Below are 12,352 nucleotides of genomic sequence, written 5' to 3' on the forward strand. Positions count from 1 at the left end.
CTTTCAGGAAGAATTTCGTAAAAAGTACATCAGTCAGAGGTTTATTGACCAGAAAAGAAAGGAATTCCTGGAATTGAAACAAGGCAATATGACGGTGACCGATTATGAGCGTGAATTTGAGAGCCAGGTTTCGATCCTGGGACCTGTGGGTTCTTAAATGGCAATTTGACCAATTTTAAGTTCATGGACAAAATTAGGACATGGAAGGAATTTTTGAAAGTTTAGTAAGGAGGGGTATTTTGGTCATTTGGTTATTAACATTAATAAAAAGGTAAAAAGATGATAAAATTGTATCATCTTCTTCAAGTTATCAGCCGAACCTTACCTCTCTCCATAGCTGGGGTTTCTTCAACTTTCAAGCTTTATAGCAAGTGATTCCAAGCCCCGTTTTTAATGATCTTTACGTTTTTAGAGTCCCGGTAACTTGATTAAGCTTATTCTAGCAATAATTCAGCCTAGGGTTCATATTTGGAAAAATACCCATGGCTGAAATTTGTGTATTTTGGTGTTTTATGATAGAATATGAGGTTTTAAATTATGTTAAACAACTTATGCTACTCGGTTTTAAGTGAAAACGAGTAAAAGGGCTTAAATTGGAAAAAAATACCAATATTCATAAGTATATGTTAGAGTGTGATTTTGATATTGCCATAGAAGGGAAAAATGATCAGCATGTCATAAAACATAAGAAAATAGGATGAAGTTTAATTTACGAGCCTTGGGGCAAAAGTGCAAATATGTGAAAGTTTAGGGGTAAAAATATAATTTTGCAAAAGTTTGGGTCAAGGACTGTTTTAATAAATTTGAATATTAAATAAGTTAAATTTGCTATTATAGATCAAGAAGAACGAAATTCGGGAGTAGATCGGGGAAAAGAAAAAGTAAAGGACTAAATTGTAAAGTTTAGTCACATTTTGTATCAAGGTAAGTTTACAGTAAATAAATGCAATATTCTTTTATTTTACATTATTATTGTCAATTTCCAGCATTTATATATTTATGTTATGAAAATATTTAAAGTCGAATTTAAGGTGAAGTGACAGAGGAAAAGTGTTAGAAAGCCCGGTTGAACCCTAGGAATGTTAGGATATTAGGGTTGACAGGACAGAACAGAAATGAGCCATGTAAGTCCATATTAGAAATATGGCTTTGGAGACAGGGTTGAGCCATGTAAGTCCATATTATATATGGCATTGGAGACAGGAATAATTCATGTAAGTCCATGTCAAAGACATGGCATTGGCAGGGTATTGATAGACAGGAATGACCCTAGTATCCTTAGTATTCCGAGTGGTTTAACGGGTCAGAATACGAGTTAAATTACAGTGAATTAACAGCAAAGGAAAAGTAGATTATATTTATGAAAAAGGAAAGGTCAGGTAAGAAAGAAGGTAGGGGAATAAAGAAGAAGATAGAAATTGAGAAGTAAAGAAATTTATGATGTTAGATGATATTATGCATAATTATCCATTATGTTGAATGTTGTGATTTATTTGCTTGTAAGCTTACTAAGCCTAGTGCTTAATCTCTTTATTTTCTTCTTCTTATAGTACTTATCTAGCCACTTGGGGATCGAAGGAAACGTCGGAGGCCGATCACACTATCAAAGAAATAACTCGGTATAATTAGACGTTTTGTTTTGTGTATGGCATGTATAGAAACTTAGCTACTTTTAGTATAATATGAACAATGAACGATGTGTAAATACTTGCTAGTGATTAGCTAATAAAAATGGCCGATGATATGCATGTTTATTAATATGTATGATTGAATGGTGATTATCACATGAAAATTATGAAAAATGTGAAAGTAACCTAAAAACAGATTCAAGTAACAGAAATGACGTAACTTTGAAAAATCACTAAAAATTGTAGAAACATAGTTTGAAGATGAATAATATATTAAATTAAAGCTTATTATGTCTAGTTTCTTATGGAATATGAAAAACAGGTAAAGGTATTATATTATATGATATATCTGAGTTTTAGTGAAACAGGGTCAGAGCAATTTCTGGATCCCCTATTTCAACTTTGGAAATTCACCATAAATTGTACAAAACTAATTAGAAGGTTTACTTTATATGGTTATAATCCTTGTTGAGTCTAGTTTTAATAGAAACAAACGGCTTAGTGATATGAATTTTGTACAGGAAGAAACATGGTTCGTAGCAAGAAGAGGTTAGTGCAGTCGAGTTTTGAAACAAGGGAAACTTTAACTAATAAACTGTACTAATTGGCCAAGTCAAAAATCTATGAAAAAAATTAGTAGATAGATATATGAGTCTAGTTTCAGGAAAAATTTACGGATCTTAATTTTGAGTTTTGGAACTCAAGATATGAATTTTTAGGCGACTACGACGCAGAATGGCAGCACATTCCGAAAAGCTTAAATAAACAATTTAAAACTATTTAAGTGATAGATTAAGTTTAGTAATGCCTCGTGCTCGATTCTGGCAACAGTCTCGGGTAAGGAATATTACATTTATCGGTACAGATATCCAAGTATCGATATTTTCCCTGAGTGGTACCGATACCACCTAGAAAAATAATACCAAATGAGCATACTTTTCTCGATTAAAAACCCAACTAACGAAAATTATCGGTACTACCAAAAAAAGTATCGATATTTATTCGTCAAGTATCGATACTAAAGCAAAGGTATCGATTCCAAATCTTTATTTTGTTTCCTATACGTTTTAATTCTCAGAGGTATCGATTTCCAAAGCCTAATATCGATACCTCTGCTACTAGAGCTAAAAATACAACATAGAAAGGCAAATAATTCATCTCAAATAGTTCCTAGACAACATGAATCAAGTATTAAGTTCAATAACCAATCATACGACTTCATCAATAGTACATAACATTAAAAAAACGAGTCCGAACAAGTATGATCGCGCCAACTTTAATGTCTACAATCCTAAGCAATAATAATAACACGATATTCTTAGAAACCAAGTCAATTGTTGAGAAATCAACGTAACTATAGTAAGTCTACCACATTATCTATTTCCTCAAAATAAATAAACGAAATAAAGCTCCTACGAAGAATAATCAGACTTCTTTGGATCACTCCCTCAAAAACCAGACCGCCCACACCGTGTTGTCACTAATCTGAATAGGTTAAAATGAGTGGGTGAGCTTTAACAAGCTCAGTGAATGCAAGAATTTCCACAACGCAAACATGCCATCATGCAACACAACCAAACATTTACTCATGAGTACCCCATTCTTAAACCTAGCATCATATAGTATTAAATCATGCATTTTCTAATAAGTCATTCTCACAACGCAAACATGCTTATTTAGGCATACATCACATAATACATAAATACATATTTCCACATTTATAAAAGATAAGATAGATTGATACTTGAGTTATGAAACATATAGTGAGTTTTATCATCACTCATCAGATACACGAATCTCCGTTATACCACATAGACTCAAAAAGTTAACATGTCCCAAAAGTGAAGCGTTTAGCTAACACTCTCATTATTTCCCCTTTCATGTTCCGTTGAATGGAGCTTAGCTCTCATTCCCTTATCCCTCCAAACATGTCCCAGAGCCTCAATGCTCTATACATATAAGTGAGTACTCATAATCCCATGACATGCCAACTATATCTGATGGCTCCAAGATCACAAGGCCAAAGTATCCAAAAAACAACACACATTACTTACTGATTACCCACGCACTATCACTGCATATTAGCGTCTTTTGCAAGACACTAGAATAGTATTATAACATATATATTTCACATCTGTTACATGCATATCATAGCACTTTACACAATAATCACCATATCCACATATCACATATCACATATCATGCATATTATTTAACCACTTAACTACAAGATAAGTATAGTTTCAAGAAAGCTTATACTTGGAAGTTAGAGTAAGGGTTTAGGCTACATCTAAATTCCCAAATAACATATGAATCGTGTTTACGAGTAACAATTCCATACACTCACCACTTTATACTTTTGCCGAAAGATCAACTAACGCTTCCCTAGCTCGTAGCAAGCTCTACGAATCTGAAGCTTTAAACACATAAATCATACAATAACCATAGTCAAATATAAACCAAATATTCACTCAAACCAACTAAAACACAAGCTTTAAGCTAAGTTCCTATGTAACTTAAACTATTAACATAACAAAATTTATATACTAATATCTCGATCTATACTTAACCTTTTTGCTTAAAATCAGTTTTGTTCATCTACTTAATCATTTATGCCTAATTCACAACCTTTAAACTAGACAAATTTACTCAATTCATGGTATCGATATTTTTCAACATCTTTTAGGCAATTTCACAAAATTCATAAAAACATGGGAAATCATTAACAAAAATTCAAGATGAGTTTAAAAACCTTCTAATCATGCTAAAACAAGTTGAAAAACACTTTGAAACCAAGTTTTGACTCAAAATCTCGAAATCCACCATTAATGGCTCGAATTTCGACTTTTATTTAAAACATGCGATTGGAGGGCTAATAATTCAGTTTTAGAGTCTAAATAACATTAAAAACCAATAGATATATGAATGGTTACCTTTGTTGGAAGAATGAACGAGTTTGAAGAAAATCTAAAAATTCTCTATTTGAAGAAGGTGGTGAAATCTATGGAATTTTGGGTGTTTTTCTTGAAGATTTATGGTAATAAATGGCTTAGGAATGATAGGAAATCAATATATTGTGGTTTGGGAATAAAAAATCAATAGAATAGCTAGGGATATGGCAAGGGGTGACAAGCACAATGAATGAAAAAATGACGTGAAAATCATGTTGATGGGGAAGAAATAGGTTCAATTTTACAAAATAATAAAACTGCAACATAAATGCCTAATATTTTAACTTTGTTACAAATTAGTCCTTTCTCAAAATTAAGGGTTTCTAGAACACTTTTTCAAAAATTGATTTAACAGTTAAGATGCCAAAGCCGAAAATATTATCGAGTACCAACCTTACAAAATTCTGAGCTTATATAAGCCAAAATTCCTAAAAAACCCTTAAAACTCCTAGGCCATATTTTGGGGTGTTACAACGCCAAATAAGTATATCTGCCCATAACTATTAATTTCTTGGCGGATACAACAAAAAATATTTTGTTCGCCAAACCAGTCTGTACGTCGGGCATTAATAACTCCTTACCCTCAGATGTCAACAAACGCACACCTCTAGCATGACAGTCTACCATAGCATTATGTCCAGTCAACCAATCCAATCCTGAGATAGCATCAAACTCATGAAAACTCAGTAACAACAAGTTTACCAAAAAAATGTATTCACCAAGCACCAACGAGAAAATCCTTATCATTTTATTAACCACAATACTCTGATCGAGTGGATTGGTTACTGACACATTTGTTTCAGAATACACAACTTCAAGACTTAGACCCTCTACAACCTTAGTACAAATATAAGAATAAGTGGATCTTGGATCTATCAATACATAAATACTGTTTTCGAGGAAAGAAAACTTATCCGTTATAACTTCTAAAATATCAATATCTTCTTTTGCTTTCATTATATACACTCGGACGGACACTCAAGAACTTGGCTTACTAGAATTTTTCCTTAGTGCTCCCTGCATTGAGCTAGACTTTGCTGCCACTCCAGATCTGATCACTTACTGAAACTTCTAAGGCCATGAATAGACTGCTCTATGCTTGCTTCTATCTTGGAGGGACAATCCTTAATCAAATGATCATTGGATCCACATCCGAAACATGCCCCGGAACGTCTCTAACATTCTCCTCCAGGGCTTTTACCGTAATGTTCATAGTTAACATTTCTTATTACTCTAGACCCTCTAGATCTTGCCATAAAAATAGTTGGTCTACTAAATCCTTCACGTCTGAAACTCGTAGACTATGAATCTCTTCTTGAAGTTGAAAAATTTTGATATTTGAGCTTCTTAAATCTTACTGGAGGTGGAGGGCTAGACATTATTCTTTTTATCTTTTCTCTTTCAAAGTTTCTACTTCTGTTTCTAACAATTGTTTCTATCTTATGAGCTTTGGTTGCCATAACTGCTAAACTTTTACATTCAAAAGCAGCTACCAGAGTACATATTTCATCTCTTAATCCCCATTCAAACTTATTACACATTTCCTTCTCTGACTGGAACATGTTTTTAGCATATTTACCGGGTCTAACAAATTCTCATTCATATTCCATCACAGACATCCTTCCTTATCTAAGATATGAAAATTCTTTCTTCATCTATTTTACATACATCTGGTTCACATACCTTTCTCTAAACTTCTCTTGAAATAACTCCTAATCAATAATTTCTTTAGGAGTCACATTAATCAATATTTCCCACAACTGATAAGCTTTTCCTTCTAGCAAAGATATAACACACAAGAGACTATCTTCTAGTGTACATTTCAGTTCCTTTATCACCTTACAAACTTGAGACAACCACTGCTCAGCAACAAAGGGATCATCACCTTTGTCACTCATAAATTCTTTAGTAACCCTCTTACGAATTTCTTTCTCATAGTCTCCTTTAGGTGGAGTCACAATAGGTACTGGTGGTGTAGGTTGTGTTGGGCAAATCAATTCTAGTTGTGGTTGCTGAGGCTATTGTGACTGGGGCGCTTGAGTATTCCCCATAAACTGGTCAAACATCTATATCATCATCGTAAAAAAAACATTATTGAAAGCATTTTCAGCTGCTTCCAAGCCAGTTGTAGGTGTTTGTTCTAGAAAATGAGGCACATGACTTTCAATTTCTTCTCCAATCACTTCTTTAGATCCTTCAGACATATTTTTCAATATTACAAGAAAATTTAAATTAGTTTAACACACTCAGGGACTAAGTCAAAGGTGTATCATGCATGATAGGACGTGAATCAACCTTTGGTTTTTTGAAAATGGGCTCAACCGTGGTCTAATACCAAACTTGTAACACACCAAACCTGACCCTATAATAGGATCCGAGTATGGTGTGTCACTACTTAAAAATCAAACTAAATTTAAAACATTTTGCGAAAGCTTTATATAATTCTTACAAAGTTATAAATATAAAACATATATTAGCTATTATTTTACCAAGGTTTGAATGAAAACATCAACAATTTAAAAATAATGTACAAGCCATATGGCGTATAAGTTCAAATATAATAACTTCATTAAACAAACTGTATTAATTCAAAACCAATCATTAATACTTCATAGAAATCTCATAAAAGCATAGTCTTATCAAAACAGAAGTTCTTTATACAAAACATTTCCAAATACACTTATGCACCACCCCTACGAGTCATGCAAGATACGAAACAAAATAGTCAGCTTACAATAGTAGTAGCACTCTAATGTAGTCCTTCTAACAAAACATTCCTTCAGTTAGCAAGCCTGAGAAGAAAAAAGTAACAAATGTAACGACCCGATAGTCAGGGGTGTCGAAAAGTGCATTCCCGAGACTTCGTTCCCGCAAATCAAACTCGTAAATATTTTTAATAAATATTTACAAACTTAGTTGTGTAGTTAATTAGGTTTCGGTTAAGTGAATTAACTTGAATTAAAAGTAATTAGGTATAAGGACTAAATCGTGTATAGGGTGAAAGTTGAATTATAAATTAAAGAATAATTAAAGGGTCCAAAGAAGTAATTTTACAATTGTTTCTTTAAGTGGGACTGTTAGTGAGTTATATATATAAATTATATGTAATTTAATTTATATGTTATAATAAAATATGTTATCTTAATAATTAAGTAAATGTATATATATTATATAATAATATAATAAATTAAAGTATAATAAAACAAAAGTTAGTATAAATAAAAAGAAATAAAGAAAGATAAAAACATACAAATTAAGAAAGAAAAAGAGAAAGAATAAAAGAAGTCACGCAAGGCTAGGGCTCCAAATTTTCAAAGTTTAATTGGTTAGTCAATTTAATCCATTTTCTTGTAATTTTTATATTTTTAGAATCTCGGTACCTAGGGTTACCCGACCCATGTCGAAATTCTAGCAATTATTAAGTTTTTAAGTGTTTTTAATGTTGAATAATTTTAGTATTAGGGATTAAATTGATAGATTTTTAAGTTAGAAATGGAAAAGGATTAAATTGTAGAACAACCTGTAAATTTTGAGTAGTAGGGATTAAATTGTAAAAAAATTTAAATTTAGGGGTTTAAGTGAAAATGGGGAGTTAAAATTAGGTTAAAGTGGAATTTGTATGAAAATATAGAATTAAATGTGAAGAATAAAAATTAGTCTCGGTTTAGGGACTAAATTGGAATTTAGGCAAATATTGAGTAAAAATTTAAATATTCAATATTCAATATGAAATTGAAATTGAAATTTTATTGTATTGATGAATTTTAATTGTTTTAATTCCGTAACTAATGTTGTACTGGAATCCTCGACTAAAAAAGGGAAAGATAAAATCGACGTGGAATAGCTCGAAATTCACAGTTTGTATTTCTATAATCCGAACTTAGTTGTTAATTGTTATAATTAAATTTAATGCATATGGTAAGTGTTGAGATGAGTAATTGACATTTTGATAATTGATTGAAATGGATTGAATTGGTAGATATATATTGAATGTATTGGTTATTATAGATTGAAGTTAATTCATGTGTATATATGTGATAATATGAAAAATTAGTATTTGATATTGGTCATATCTGAAATGTGAAATTAAACCCTATTAGTTGTATCGGGCTGAGTCGAATATAGATGGCATACCATAGGATAGGAAGAGTTCAGGGATTTCTTTGACTTCGAGTCGATGAGGCACTAGGTGCCAATTTACTTCGGTTTAACCGATGAGACACTGGGTGTTAAATTTATATAGCGCTGGGCGCAGTTATTACTTTGGATTTATCTGATGAGGCACTGGGTGCCAAACTAGTGTGTTGGTTGGATTCGTGTATCTATCCGAGTCCGAGTCATGTTAATAGGGGTAATTAAATAAAATTGTAACACCCCTAACTCGTATTCACCGCCGAAATAGGGTTACGGAGCATTATAGAAGTTTACAGATCAAATAAACAAATATTTCATATCATATACATTCATGTCAGAAATCAATCGAAATTAAACATATTGTCCCTTATACGAGCCCTCGAGGCCTAAAATAGGCGTTAGAAACAAGTCGGGACTAAATCAGGTACTCAAAGAATTTTTCAGAAAACATTAAAGTTTTTCAAAGTTGTAGGGTCACACGGCCGTGTGTCCAGACTGTGTGGTTCACAAGGCCAAGAGACACGCTCGTGTCTTAGGTCGTGTGGACATTCGAAATAGGGACACACGGTCGTGTCTCAGCCCGTGTCCATGCCCGTGTATCTCTCTAACTTGGATCACATGGCCAAGTCATGCGTCTGTGTGCTAGGCTGTATGAGCATATTGACTTGCATTCTTAAGAAGATACAAGGGACACACGGTCGTGTCACTGACACACGGCTGAGGCACACGCATGTGTCTCTACTCGTGTGGACGAAATGTAACACCCCTAACCCGAATCTGTTGCCGGAACAGGGTTACGAAGCATTACCAAAATTTACAAATTAATTTTCAAACATTTCATTTCATCTAGCATTTATATTTGAAACCAACCAAAATCAAAATATTAATGAGCCAACGTTGGCTAAATTAACTTATAAATGCCATTATAACTAGAATCAAATCATATTCACATCAATAACATACATTTCAAGCATTTAAGAATATAATTCAAGTTATACGAACTTATCAGGCTAAATTACAGAAATACCAAAATTCAGGGACATTTTGATAATTTTCCATTTTCCTCAAATTTCCTCCCAATCTTGATCTAAATTAATATTTCATTCAATTTATTAATTTAAATAATAAAACAATTCATTTCATGCAATTTGGTCATTTTTGGCATTTTACAAAATTACCCTTAAAATTTTACTTTTATTCAATTTAGTCCCTAAACCTAAAACATGTAAATTAGCTATTTTAAAATAAAATCATATTAGCTGAATATTCACATATATTTTTCCTCCACTCCATTCCACATCCTTGATATATACATAATACCACTATTTACTTGTTTACTCATAACAAGCTGTTCACTTGAGTCATAGTCATTAAATTAGTTATATCTTAAGCTACAGAACTCCAAATTGAGATCAGCAAATTTTATCTAAAACTAGAATCACATCTCTTCTTACCATAAAATTTTCATAATTTTTGGTCTAGCCAATAAGTACAGTTTATTCTTTAAAGTTTCTCCTGTTTCACTATTTGATAGTTCCGACCCCTCTGAACTAAAAATTAATTATCTCTTTGTACAGAATTCGGATGATGTTCCCGTTTGTTTCTACTGAAAATAGACTCATTAAAAATTTTAAAAATATAAATTTAAGCCTCTAATTATTTTTATTCAATTTTTTTATTTTCCAAAGTTAGAATAAGGGAACCTGAATTCATTCTGACCTTATCTCACAAAATTTATTATATCTCATGATTTACAATTCTATTACTTACACCATTTCTTCTATGAGAAACTAGACTTAATAAGATTTAATTCTATATTTTTCATCCTATAATTCAATTTCCATAATTTATGGTGATTTTTCAAAGTTAGCCTACTGTTGCGGTCCAAAACTGTTTTAGTGCAAGATGTTTATTACCATTCTCTGCACTATTTCTCATCACTTTCTCTTATTTTCTCTTCACTAACAAATCAAGAACATAGAACCATATATACAAAAACTTTACATTAACATCATTTTCATACTTTTTCAATAATATCAAACTTAAAAGTATATTAAAATCTTGATGCTCTTACCTTGTCATATTGATTTCAATCTTTAACTTGATTTTCTCTCTCCTCCAACTTCTATTTCTTGAATCTAACTTGATATTATAGCTCCCCATAGTCTCCTTGTTATCTTTCTCTCGTGATGGATATGGAAATTCTTTTGATTTCTAAATGAAAATGGTGAATTTTTGGTGGAAGGACCAAATTGTAAAGAAAACAAAACTTTCTTTCTTTCTCTCTTTTTCTCACGTTGGTGCATGGGAAAAAGGGTGGGTTGGATGATTCTTCATCTTCCCTTTCTTATATATATACTAAATAAAATAATAATAAAATAATAAAATATCATTTTAAAATCAAATTAAAATATTAATAAACTAATATTTATTTAATTAATCTAAAATATCTCCAACATCATCATTATCTTCTAGATTTCTCTCTCTTCTAATTGATCATTTTTCCCTTATAATCTTTTAAAATTCAATCATTGAGTCATCACTTAATTTGGTAAAATTATTATTTAGTCTCTCAAAATTCTTTACCTTTTTCAATTTGGTCCTAATCCATCCATTTTCCTTAGTTTCTAGACCATTCCACCCTTAAAATATTTACACCATTGGTCCTTCAACTTTTTCATATTTACACTTTAACCCCTCAAATTTTGAGTATTTACTCTTGGGCAACAAAACATTTCTCACTTTTACGATTTAATCCTTTTTTGAACTAATATGTCATAATATACTTCCCAATGTTGACATAACTCCAAAATTTCCCATTTTTTCGTTTTATTTCCTTATTTTATTATATCAAAAATAATATCTTACTGTAAAAATTTTTGGGGTATTACACGAAAATAGGTCATTTTTCAAGCTACATTTCTCACCCAATTTGGTACCAACCTAAACTCAACAACTTGTACATAACCAAGTCATAAGAAGGCATTCAAAACAAGCTAAAATCTAGTCTTAAACATGTATTATCACCACATACAACCAATATGCCCTTAGGCACGTCAATTGACAACTTAAAAACATGTCAACCAAGTATCCAAACTTACCTAAATAGCCAAATACATATATGCATAATCCCAAATGGTACCAAATATACCATTCTAACAAACATCAATATGATAAGACCACATATATATATACATCGAAATTACCAAACACAAGTCATTTAGGTGGCTAATCTCAACAAAACACTTATATGCCAACATTGGCCAAATTAACCTATAGATGCCATTATAACCAAATTTAAATATCCGAAAGTACCAAAAGAGCCGATGGATAGTGTAAAATAGCTTTGACAAGCTTCTAACCTGAACGAGCTTCCGAATTACTATAACACATGGAAAATAACACGGAGTAAGCATTTAAGCTTAGCAAGTTCGTATAACAAAGAAATTGACTTACCATATTCACATTTAAGGTAAGCATACAAAACATATCCAAACCAATTTGGTCAAAAGCCTAAACACATATCCTCAACAACGATGTTAGTCATGTAATTCAACCACTATTCAAATTTCATATACATGTAACATCTATACCACATATCCATATATCATATATAAATAATTTCCATGTAATTAATGT

Source organism: Gossypium hirsutum, chromosome D12 (genome assembly GCF_007990345.1).
Source record: "Gossypium hirsutum isolate 1008001.06 chromosome D12, Gossypium_hirsutum_v2.1, whole genome shotgun sequence".
Taxonomy (NCBI): Eukaryota; Viridiplantae; Streptophyta; class Magnoliopsida; order Malvales; family Malvaceae; genus Gossypium; species Gossypium hirsutum.